This window comes from Gorilla gorilla, chromosome 16 (genome assembly GCF_029281585.2).
Source record: "Gorilla gorilla gorilla isolate KB3781 chromosome 16, NHGRI_mGorGor1-v2.1_pri, whole genome shotgun sequence".
Lineage (NCBI taxonomy): Eukaryota > Metazoa > Chordata > Mammalia > Primates > Hominidae > Gorilla > Gorilla gorilla.
In genome coordinates this window covers 88,114,547-88,127,003 of record NC_073240.2, presented here as the reverse complement: position 1 = coordinate 88,127,003, position 12,457 = coordinate 88,114,547, and the positions used below count along the sequence as shown (strand labels likewise).

The 12,457-nt window shown below is 37.1% G+C and overlaps 1 protein-coding gene across 2 annotated transcripts in view; it reads right to left on the bottom strand.

The window, feature by feature from the left end:
• The window catches only part of AGBL1 (AGBL carboxypeptidase 1), a 948,924-nt gene that overhangs the window by 125,812 nt on the left and 810,655 nt on the right, over positions 1 to 12,457 (bottom strand). The window lies entirely within an intron of this gene.

Genomic DNA, 12,457 nt, shown 5'->3' with positions numbered 1-12,457 from the left:
TGAAAATGGATAATCAGCAGCATGGTTACATGTTAGATCGGGAAATGAATCAAAGGCCAGTGTCTTAATTGTCTGCTGACTGATGTGAGCTGCTTCTGTGCTCTCCAGGCTGAGGTACCCTAAACTGAAGGTCTGGTGGGACACTGCCTGAATGGAGAGGAAGAGGAAGAAATATGAAACTTGTTTCTACAGCACCACAACATTAAATTGTTATCATATTTTACAGGCTGACTTGTGGGTAATAAAGTAGCTGAGTAAAGGAAGGCAAGAGCTGCCCCAGCTGCAACACAGGCTCAAGTCATTGAGAACCCTGGGAGCCTGTGCCTCACCTCCATCATGCTAGGTATGGAGGTGTCAGTGTCATGCAATATCAAGAGCCTGTGTTTAAATATTGGCTGTGGGACTTTGGAAAAACTGCTTAATCTAATAGAATGTCAATAATAATACCTCAATAGTTGCATTGAATACTAAATGAGAAAACACATGGATATTGTCTAGCAGAGTATTCTGTGAAATAAAGGCAATCACCACATTTTAATTCCATTGCTGTGCTGTTGATTCTGAAGAACATGGTGAAACATGTTGTGGAAGAAGAGCATGCATGTAGATTTGTTGCTTCACACCTGGGTTACTGCAATAACTGTTGCAAAACCAGCCAAACTGGCACTCCTAATAATTTCTCTAAAACATCACTTTTGTTATGCCACTTTCAAATTGTGGAACTTGCAATGATGCTCCCTTGCCTATTAGTGCAATGTGAGTATTGACGAACAGAGCCTACAGGGTCCAGTGGGACACAACAAGGTCAATCTTGCTTAAATAATGTCCTGCCTTGCATCCTGCACAGTTAGCTCTAGTCACTCACAAACTTGCAGTTCTCCCGCTCATCAAGTTGTCAAGTCGTACTTGTTGTGATCATTTAGACATACCAGATGTAATATTTTCCCAAGCCTTCACAATTTCCTAAAACAGTCTGCCAACCCCTCAACATACAACCAAATGCAGCTTTTTTAAAAAGCTCACTTTAATTTCTATAAAATGACTATTTTGATAACTCCATCTCTTAATGAAATTTCCATTTTCTAAATATGAGTCTTTACAAATTAATTTATTTGTATCATTAACATGGTTACAGTGTTATTGTCAATAAGGCCCATACCTCTGTCAGATTTATGTTTATTTTATACTATAGAACACCTAGAATGTAATGAGATCATACTAGACATGCAATAAAGAGTTGCTGAATTGAACATATAATGGGTATATATAGAAAAACCCATATTTGAATCATCTTTTGTGGAATTACTTTTTAATTTATTTTTTAAAGATTTTTATATATGGATTATACCACAATTATCATGTCTGTGAATTTTAGTGATTTATAACAAATATGGTTTTGTCATTTATATGTAATAAAATACATGTAATATGTTTATATATAATAACATACATTTATTATACATAACAAAATAAACATAATAGATACTACAAATAGAATATATAATACTTATTATATATGATATGATAATACATTATGTAACATAATATGTTATAAACATATATATAAATTTAGGAGTCTCAAAATCATTTAATTTTCTCTCTCACTTATTTGCCCAAATGCAGTGTAAGCATTCTAATAAGTTAAGGAATTAAGATACATATTCAAGGACTTCCACTTCTGAAAAGATGGAGAAGTATTTTTACTTTTTCCTCTTCCTAATTTCCTTCAATATTATATATTAAAAAAATAAGAAGACACTGAAACGTGGACGGAGTGGGGAGAGAAAAAGGCAGACCGTATCAGGGCCTCAGGACTAGCAGGTGGAGTTGGCAATGATCTCTCTGGGTTTCCTTTGGGCCTCACATACTCTAGATTTGGAGCTGGAACAGCTGAGAGCTGGAAATGCCAAGAGGTGCAGATGATTAAAAGCCCCAACAAGAGCTTGTTTCCTCTAGCCACAGGATGAGGAAGGGGGCAGCTTATCAAGAAAGAAAAGTTTGTTCTACTCCAGGCAAACACCACAGAAAAGCCAGCAGTCCCACCCCCATCCCCACCAACAAAAGCAGGGAGCCTAGGCTTCTACTCTCACCAGACTGTTAGAATGTGCCCCAAACCCCCATCTCCCTCATGCTGAGGAGGAGGAGCAGGGAGAGAAGGCAGGGGCAGGAGCCAAGACTTTTATCCCCACTGGGTAATAATGTGGCTTCCTCCCCTTCAATATCAGTGGAGGTTGTGTGGGGAACCTGGACCTCTACAGGCAATTGTTGGTAACAAGACTGTCCCCTACTATTGGAGAGCAGTAAGGAGGAATTGCTGCTGCTTCTGGCTAGAAAGGGATCAGCAAAGTCCTGGTGGGGAGCTGGAATTCCCACCATGGCCCAGCAGTAGCAAGGAGCCCCTCCCCACACTGGGTGCCCCTGGAGGCCTAGTGGGGAACCTAGACTTCCACCCAACACCTGACAGTAACAAGCTCCCTTTTTCTGTTGCGTGAATGGTGTCAGAGAAATCAGCTCAAACAGAAGATTTAAATAAGATCCATAGCCTCATAGAATAATACTCAAAATGCCCAAGTTTCAACAGAAAATCACTCATCTGCTTGGTAGATCTTCCAAGCAAATGGAAAACAAAAAAAGGCAGGGGTTGCAATCCTAGTCTCTGATAAAACAGACTTTAAACCAACAAAGATCAAAAGAGACAAAGAAGGCCATTACATAATGGTAAAGGGATCAATTCAACAAGAGGAGCTAACTATCCTAAATATATATGCACCCAATACAGGAGCACCCAGATTCATAAAGCAAGTCCTGAGTGACCTACAAAGAGACTTAGACTCCCACACATTAATAATGGGAGACTTTAACACCCCACTGTCAACATTAGACAGATCAATGAGACAGAAAGTCAACAAGGATACCCAGGAATTGAACTCAGCTCTGCACCAAGCGGACCTAATAGACATCTACAGAACTCTCCACCCCAAATCAACAGAATATACATTTTTTTCAGCACCACACCGCACCTATTCCAAAATTGACCACATAGTTGGAAGTAAAGCTCTCCTCAGCAAATGTAAAAGAACAGAAATTATAACAAACTATCTCTCAGACCACAGTGCAATCAAACTAGAACTCAGGATTAAAAATCTCACTCAAAGCCACTCAACTACATGGAAACTGAACAACCTGCTCCTGAATGACTACTGGTTACATAACGAAATGAAGGCAGAAATAAAGATGTTCTTTGAAACCAACAAGAACAAAGACACAACATACCAGAATCTCTGGGATGCATTCAAAGCAGTGTGTAGAGGGAAATTTATAGCACTCAATGCCCACAAGAGAAAGCAGGAAAGATCCAAAATTGACACCCTAACATCACAATTAAAAAAACTAGAAAAGCAAGAGCAAGCACATTCAAAAGCTAGCAGAAGGCAAGAAATAACTAAAATCAGAGCTGAACTGAAGGAAATAGAGACACAAACAATCCTTCAAAAAATCAATGAATCCAGGAGCTGGTTTTTTGAAAGGATCAACAAAATTGATAGACCGCTAGCAAGACTAATACAGAAAAAAAGAGAGAAGAATCAAATAGACACAATAAAAAATGATAAAGGGGATATCACCACCGATGCCACAGAAATACAAACTACCATCAGAGAATACTACAAACACCTCTACGCAAATAAACTAGAAAATCTAGAAGAAATGGATACATTCCTCGACACATACACTCTCCCAAGACTAAACCAGGAAGAAGTTGAATCTCTGAATACACCAATAACAGGAGCTGAAATTGTGGCAATAATCAATAGTTTACCAACCAAAAAGAGTCCAGGACCAGATGGATTCACAGCCGAATTCTACCAGAGGTACAAGGAGGAACTGGTACCATTCCTTCTGAAACTATTCCAAGCAATAGAAAAAGAGGGAATCCTCCCTAACTCATTTTATGAGGCCAGCATCATTCTGATACCAAAGCCGGGCAGAGACACAACCAAAAAAGAGAATTTTAGACCAATATCCTTGATGAACATTGATGCAAAAATCCTCAATAAAATACTGGCAAAACGAATCCAGCAGCACATCAAAAAGCTTATCCACCATGATCAAGTGGGCTTTATCCCTGGGATGCAAGGCTGGTTCAATATACGCAAATCAATAAATGTAATCCAGCATATAAACAGAGCCAAAGACAAAAACCACATGATTATCTCAATAGATGCAGAAAAAGCCTTTGACAAAATTCAACAACCCTTCATGCTAAAAACTCTCAATAAATTAGGTATTGATGGGACGTATTTCAAAATAATAAGAGCTATCTATGACAAACCCACAGCCAATATCATACTGAATGGGCAAAAACTGGAAGCATTCCCTTTGAAAACTGGCACAAGACAGGGATGCCCTCTCTCACCGCTCCTATTCAACATAGTGTTGGAAGTTCTGGCCAGGGCAATCAGGCAGGAGAAGGAAATAAAGGGTATTCAATTAGGAAAAGAGGAAGTCAAATTGTCCCTGTTTGCAGACGACATGATTGTTTATCTAGAAAACCCCATTGTCTCAGCCCAAAATCTCCTTAAGCTGATAAGCAACTTCAGCAAAGTCTCAGGATACAAAATCAATGTACAAAAATCACAAGCATTCTTATACACCAATAACAGACAAACAGAGAGCCAAATCATGAGTGAACTCCCATTCACAATTGCTTCAAAGAGAATAAAATACCTAGGAATCCAACTTCCAAGGGATGTGAAGGACCTCTTCAAGGAGAACTACAAACCACTGCTCAAGGAAATAAAAGAGGATACAAACAAATGGAAGAACATTCCATGCTCATGGGTAGGAAGAATCAATATCGTGAAAATGGCCATACTGCCCAAGGTCATTTACAGATTCAATGCCATCCCCATCAAGCTACCAATGACTTTCTTCACAGAATTGGAAAAAACTACTTTAAAGCTCATATGGAACCAAAAAAGAGCCCGCATCGCCAAGTCAATCCTAAGCCAAAAGAACAAAGCTGGAGGCATCACACTACCTGACTTCAAACTATACTACAAGGCTACAGTAACCAAAACAGCATGGTACTGATACCAAAACAGAGATATAGATCAATGGAACAGAACAGAGCCCTCAGAAATAACGCCGCATACCTACAACTATCTGATCTTTGACAAACCTGAGAAAAACAAGCAATGGGGAAAGGATTCCCTATTTAATAAATGGTGCTGGGAAAACTGGCTAGCCATATGTAGAAAGCTGAAACTGGATCCCTTCCTTACACCTTATACAAAAATCAATTCAAGATGGATTAAAGATTTAAACGTTAGACCTAAAACCATAAAAACCCTAGAAGAAAACCTAGGCATTACCATTCAGGACATAGGCATGGGCAAGGACTTCATGTCCAAAACACCAAAAGCAATGGCAACAAAAGACAAAATTGACAAATGGGATCTAATTAAACTGAAGAGCTTCTGCACAGCAAAAGAAACTACGATCAGAGTGAACAGGCAACCTACAACATGGGAGAAAATTTTCGCAACCTACTCATCTGACAAAGGGCTAATATCCAGAATCTACAATGAACTCAAACAAATTTACAAGAAAAAAACAAACAACCCCATCAAAAAGTGGGCGAAGGACATGAACAGACACTTCTCCAAAGAAGACATTTATGCAGCCAAAAAACACATGAAAAAATGCTCATCATCACTGGGCATCAGAGAAATGCAAATCAAAACCACTATGAGATATCATCTCACACCAGTTAGAATGGCAATCATTAAAAAGTCAGGAAACAACAGGTGCTGGAGAGGATGTGGAGAAACAGGAACACTTTTACACTGTTGGTGGGACTGTAAACTAGTTCAACCATTGTGGAAGTCAGTGTGGCGATTCCTCAGGGATCTAGAACTAGAAATACCATTTGACCCAGCCATCCCATTACTGGGTATATACCCAAAGGACTATAAATCATGCTGCTATAAAGACACATGCACACGTATGTTTATTGCGACATTATTCACAATAGAAAAGACTTGGAACCAACCCAAATGTCCAACAATGATAGACTGGATTAAGAAAATGTGGCACATATACACCATGGAATACTATGCAGCCATAAAAAATGATGAGTTCATGTCCTTTGTAGGGACATGGATGAAATTGGAAACCATCATTCTCAGTAAACTATCGCAAGAACAAAAAACCAAACACCGCATATTATCACTCATAGGTGGGAATTGAACAATGAGATCACATGGACACAGGAAGGGGAATATCACACTCTGGGGACTGTTGTGGGGTGGGGGGAGGGGGGAGGGATAGCACTGGGAGATATACCTAATGCTAGATGACGAGTTAGTGGGTGCAGCGCACCAGAATGTCACATGTATACATATGTAACTAACCTGCACAATGTGCACATGTACCCTAAAACTTAAAGTAAAATTAAAAAAAAAGAAAAAAAAAAAAAAGAAAATCACTCATCATACCAAGAATCAGGATAATCAAGACATGCCAACAGCAAGATGATACAGCTGTTAGAATTATCTGACAAGGATTTTAAAGCATATAAGTGTTCCCATGAGTAATTATGGACACACATGAAACAAATGAAAAAAATAAAGTGTCTCAGGAAAGACATAGAACATCCCAGAAAAAAAGGTAGGGAAAATAAAGAAGAATAAATGGCAACTGGAGAGGTGAGAAATCCAATAACAGAATTATAGAACTCAGTAAAAAACAAAAAGTCTCAGCAAAGAAATGGAAGCTATAAAGAAAAATGAAATGAAAATTTTAGAAAGAAAAAATATCAAAAGCTAGATAAAGGAAACTCAGTAGAGGGACTCAACAGCAGAAAGGAGAAGGCAGAGGAAAGAATCAGTGAACCTGAAAGTAGAAATATAGAAAAAACCCAGTCTGAACAAAAACGTGAAAATAGACTTTAAAAAACAAAATAAAAAAACATTAAGATCCTGTAGGACTATAACAAAAGATCTAATCTTCATTTCACCATTGTCCCAAAAGAAGAAAGGCTGTGAAGTTATCCAAAGAAATAATGTCTGAAAATGTCCTAAACTATGCAAAAGACATAAACCTACAGATACAAGAAACTTAGAAAAACCCCCAAACAGATAAAGCCAAAGAAATCAAGGCAAAGACAGATGATAGCTAGTCTTCTTCAACTAAAGACAAACTTAAAATCTTGAAAGCTGTGGGAGAAACTTTAGGGGAACAATGCCATAGGGAAAAACAATTAGAATGGCAGCAAAGTTCTCATCAGAAACCACAGAGGCCAGAAGAAAATGGCACACCATTTTTCAAGTGTTGAAAGCAAAGAACTGACAACCTAACACTCTAAAACTAGCAAAGATATCCTTCCAGAATGAAGGGAAACTTAAAACATTCTCATGGGAAGTAAACTTTTGATAATTTTTTGGCAACAGATCTACCCTAAAAGAATGGTTAAAGGAAACTCTCTAAACGTAAATAAAATAATAAAAAGAAATTTTTAACACAAGCAGGCAGGAAAAAGCAACAAAAGAGTAAAAATATGAATAAATACATAGATTTTTCTTTTCCTAAGTTTTTAAGATGATGTTTGACAGTTGAATTAAAATTTATAAAATTGTGTGGTGTTTTTTACTATATTATATAAATATTTAAGATGTTCAACAACACTAACTGTGAGGGAAATGCAAATTAAGACTATAATGAGATATCACTGCCCACCTATAAAAAGAAATACAATTTTAAAATAGTCATTATACCAAATGCTGGAGAGGAGACAGATGAGCCAGATCTTTAATACATTCCTGGTATGAGTGTACAGCTGTTCTGGAATGTAGTTTGTTAGTTTCTTTAGAAACTCAAAGCATACTTTGTAAAACGATTCCACAATTACACTCTTGGACATTACACCCAGGTATATAAAAACTTATGTCCACACTGAAACCTGCACATGATAGTTCACAGCAGCTTGATTTGTAATAGCCCAAACCTGGAAACATCAAAATGTCCAAAAATAGGTGAATGGTTAATGAGCTGTGGGACCTGCATACCAGGAAAAACTCCTCAGCCACAAGAATAAATGTATGATTATTAATATTGATATTAATAGTTTTGCTGTTTGAACATTAACCAGCTAAAACTTTAATGTAACCATTAAAAAAAATTCATCCACAACAGAAAAAAACATATATAAAATGCTTAGTCATAAAAGCAATAAAAACTATGTAGGTTTACATGAAAAAAGTACCAAATTTCAGTGTGGATCATAAAGTGACACCTAAATGCATACAAAGAAAATTATAAACTATTTTGAAGTAAATATTTTATTCAATTATTAAAAATTTTTGAAATTGTTTGAAATGTAACTAGAAGACCAAATCACCAACAAAAACATGGAATTGGGTTCAAAGAAAAAATTATTTAAAGAAAGGATAATGAGGGGTTACTTGCTCTATTTGTCTAGGACTCTTTATAAGTTGGTCTAACAAAATATAGTAAAGCTGAACAAATAAAAGTACAGTGCAATAGAAAAGAAAGTTGGAAATGAAGACACCATTATGTATACAAACTATTACACTATAAGAGGGTTTTTTTTCAAATAGAGCACCTGTAACAATTTTGGCATGAAATCAAGTTATAACCCTATCTCACACCATGATAAAAATGTAATTCTAAATGGCTTGAAAATATTAAGAAAATACATTATGAAAATATCAAAAGAAAACACAATTAATGTTTTCTAAAACTTATGATGGAATTCTTTCTAAATTTGACACCAAAGGCAATTGAACTCTTTAAAAAAATCTTTTAGAAATGAAACAGAAATCTAAAACTAGTCAACATATTTGAAAGCCATATAAAAAACCAGAAAAGTCTTGCAATGTGGAAAACCATCGAATGGTCATTATCTGGAGTATTTAAAGAATTCTTATAACCTGGACTCGAACAAAATCCTCACCAGTGGAAAATGATCAGGGGTATGAAGAGAAAACTTATAAATGAAGAATATGGGTATTAAAAATGAGGAAAAAATTAAAAAGTGAGGTTTACACTAAGTAAAATAAGAATAGCTAATATAATGGGATGTCACTGTTCATGTATAAAATTGACACTAAATATGTGAGAAGATTGTTAAGTGTTGCATTAGAGAGGATCCAGGTAAACTGATACCTTTGCAAGTGCTGAAGGGCGGCACAGTCTTTCCAGAAAGTAATCTGCAAGAAGTATCAAAAGCTTTAAAAATGACACAATCTTTCACCCAGATGTTCAACATCTTATCAGTAAAAAGGTTGGGCAGAGATATTTATTTTGTATACCAGGAAGTTCATTCTAGCATTGTTTATAGAAGGAAGAATACACAAGCAAAAGAAAAAAATTCTGATATAAGATAGTCGATATAAGATACTCGATTGTCTTTTCTGAACTCTCAAAAAATAAAAGTCCAAAAAAAATCAATTACACTGAAATTAGAAATTGGCCTTAACCTCAATCTATAGACTATGAAAAATATGTGCTAAATATACTTAAGTTTGGAAAATTTAAAGAAAGAACTAAGAATAGATAAATTATTTCCCCGTTTGTCAAGCAGGCTGAGGAGTTTTCTGAAAATTACTAAGCATTCTGATAAGATCAACCAAAAATCTCTCTGAGGAATCTTAGATTCCTGGGATGAAACTAGGAAAAGTAAGAAACATACGTGTATTAGTCGGGGTTCTCTAAAGGGACAGAACTAATAGGATAGATGAATATATGAAGGGGAGTTTATTTGGAGAATTGACTCACATGATCACAGGGTGAAGTCCCACAATAGGCCATCCACAAGCTGAGGAGCCAGAAAGCCAGTCTGAGTCCCCAAAACCTCAAAAGTAGGGAAGCCGACAGTGCCGCCTTCAGTCTGTGGCTGAAGGCCCGAGAGCTCCTGGCAAATCACTGCTGTAAGCCCAAGAGTCCAAAAGTTGAAGAACTTAGAGTCCAATGTTCAAGAGCAGGAAGCATCCAGCACGGGAGAAAGATGAAGGCCAGAAGACTCAGCCAGTCTAGTCCTTCCATGTTCTTCTGCCTGCTTTATTCTAGCTGTTCAGGCAGCTGATTAGATGGTGCCCACCCAGATTGAGGGTGGGTCTGCCTCTCCCAGTCCACTGACTCAAATGTTAATCTCCTTTGGCAACACCCGCACAGACACATCCAGGAATAATATGTCGCATCCTTCAATCCAATCAAGTTAACACTCACAATATGCATCACAATATGCATCAGGCTGCAATGTATCACCAAAGCACGGTGTGCCTTGCTAGGACTGAAGGGAGGTCAGGCCAGGATCATTTTTCCATGATATGCACAACTAATTCAGATGAATTGTCTTCATGTGAGGTAAAATGAAGAACAAATCAAGACTTGATATACCCAATAAATATATACAAGTATTATCAAATATAAATTTTAAAGAATTTTAAGATTTTGAAATAAAGAATTTCAAGCTACTTTTTTAACATTTATTTTAGGTTCAGGGGTACTTGTGAAGGCTTGTTACATAGGTAAACTTGTGTCATGGGGGTTCGATGTACAAATTATTTCATCACTCAGCTATTAAGCCAGTACCCAATAGTTCTCTTCTCTGCTCCTCTCCCTCCTCCCCACCTCTACCCTCAAGTAGATTCTAGTGTCTGTTGTTTCCTTTTTGGGTTTAAAAGTTCTCATCATTTAGCTCCCACTTATAAGTGATAACACGTGGTATTTGGTTTTCTGCTCTTGCTTTAGTTTGCTGAGGATAATGGCCTTCAGCTCCATCCATGTTCCCACAAAAGACATGATCTCATTCTTTTTTATGGCTGCATAGTGTTCCATGGTGTATATGTACCACATTTTCTTTACCCAGCCTATCATCGATGGGCATTTAAATTGAATCCATGTCTTTGCTATTGTGTATCGTGCTGCAATAAACATTCGTGTGCATGCGTCTTTGCGGTAGAATGATTTATATTCCTCTGGGTATATACCCAGGAATGGAATTGCTGGGTTGAATGGTAGTTCTGCTTTTAGCTCTTTGAGGAATCACCACTGTATTTTCCTCAATGGTTGAACTAATTTACACTCCCACCAACAGTATATGTGTTCAATTTTCTCCACCACCATGCTAGCAAATGTTATTTTTTGACTTTCTAATGATACCCATTCTGCCTGGTGCGAGATGGTATCTCATTTTCATTTTAATTTGCATTTCTTCAATGATCAGTGATGTTGAGCTTTTTTTTCATATTCTTATTTGCCACATATTTGTCTTCTTTTGAAAAGTATCTGTTCACGTCCTTTGCCCATTTCTTAATGGGGTTGTTTGTTTTCCTCTTTAAGTTCCTTATAGATGCTGGATATTAGACTATTGTCAAATATATAGTTTGCAAATATTTTCTCTCATTCTGTAGATTTTCTGTTTACTGTGTTGATAGTCTCTTTTGCTCTGCAGAAGCTGTTAAGTTTAATTAGATCCCAGGTGTCCATTTTTGATTTTGTTTCATCTAAGACCTTCATCTAGGATCTTTGACAAAGTGGGCAAAAACAAGCAATGGGAAAAAGACTACCTATTCAATAAATTGTGCTGAGATAACTGGCTAGTCATACGCAGCAGACTGAAGCTGGACCCCTTCTTTACACTATATACAAAAATTAACTCAAGATAGATTAAAACCTTAAATGTAAAACCCAAAACTGTAAAAACTCTGGAAGACAACCTAGACAATAATACCATCCTGGACATAGGAATCAGAAAAGATTTCATGACAAAGACACCAAACACAGTCAAGCTACTTTTTAGACAGCAGATCAGAGTTGAAGAATAAAATACTAGATTTCCAAAAAATGTGTATCTATTCTGGTGCTTTAATAAAACTCTGGAGAAGTTTTTTCCTGCTATTTTGTGCATCTTTCTTCATTCATTTCATAATTTATTTATCAAATATTTATTCAGGGCCAGGTGCAGTGGCTCATGCCTGTAGTCCCAGCACTCGGTAGGTGTGGGTGGGCAGATCGCCTGGGCCTAGGAGTTCAAGACCAGCCTCGGCAATAAGGCAAAACCCCACATGTACAAAAAATACAAAAATTAGCTAGTCATGGTGGCACGTGCCTGTAGTTCAGCTAGCTACTCAGGAGGCTGAGGTGGGAGGATCACCTGAGCCCAGGAGGTCGAAACTGCAGTGAGCTGAGTTTGTGCCACTGCACTTCAGCCTGGGTGACACAGCGATTCCCTGTCTCAAAAAAAAAAAAAAAAAGATAAAAGATGAAAGGAGTAAATTATCATAGTTCAAGAAAAAAAAAGGTGATTAAAATTTATGGAAACCATAATCACATTTGAAGCAACAAGAATTAGGGTGGAAACCACTGGGGGGAAAATCAGTGACAAGAAAATCAGAGTTGTGAAGTTTACATAAAACATACTGAACATATCCAA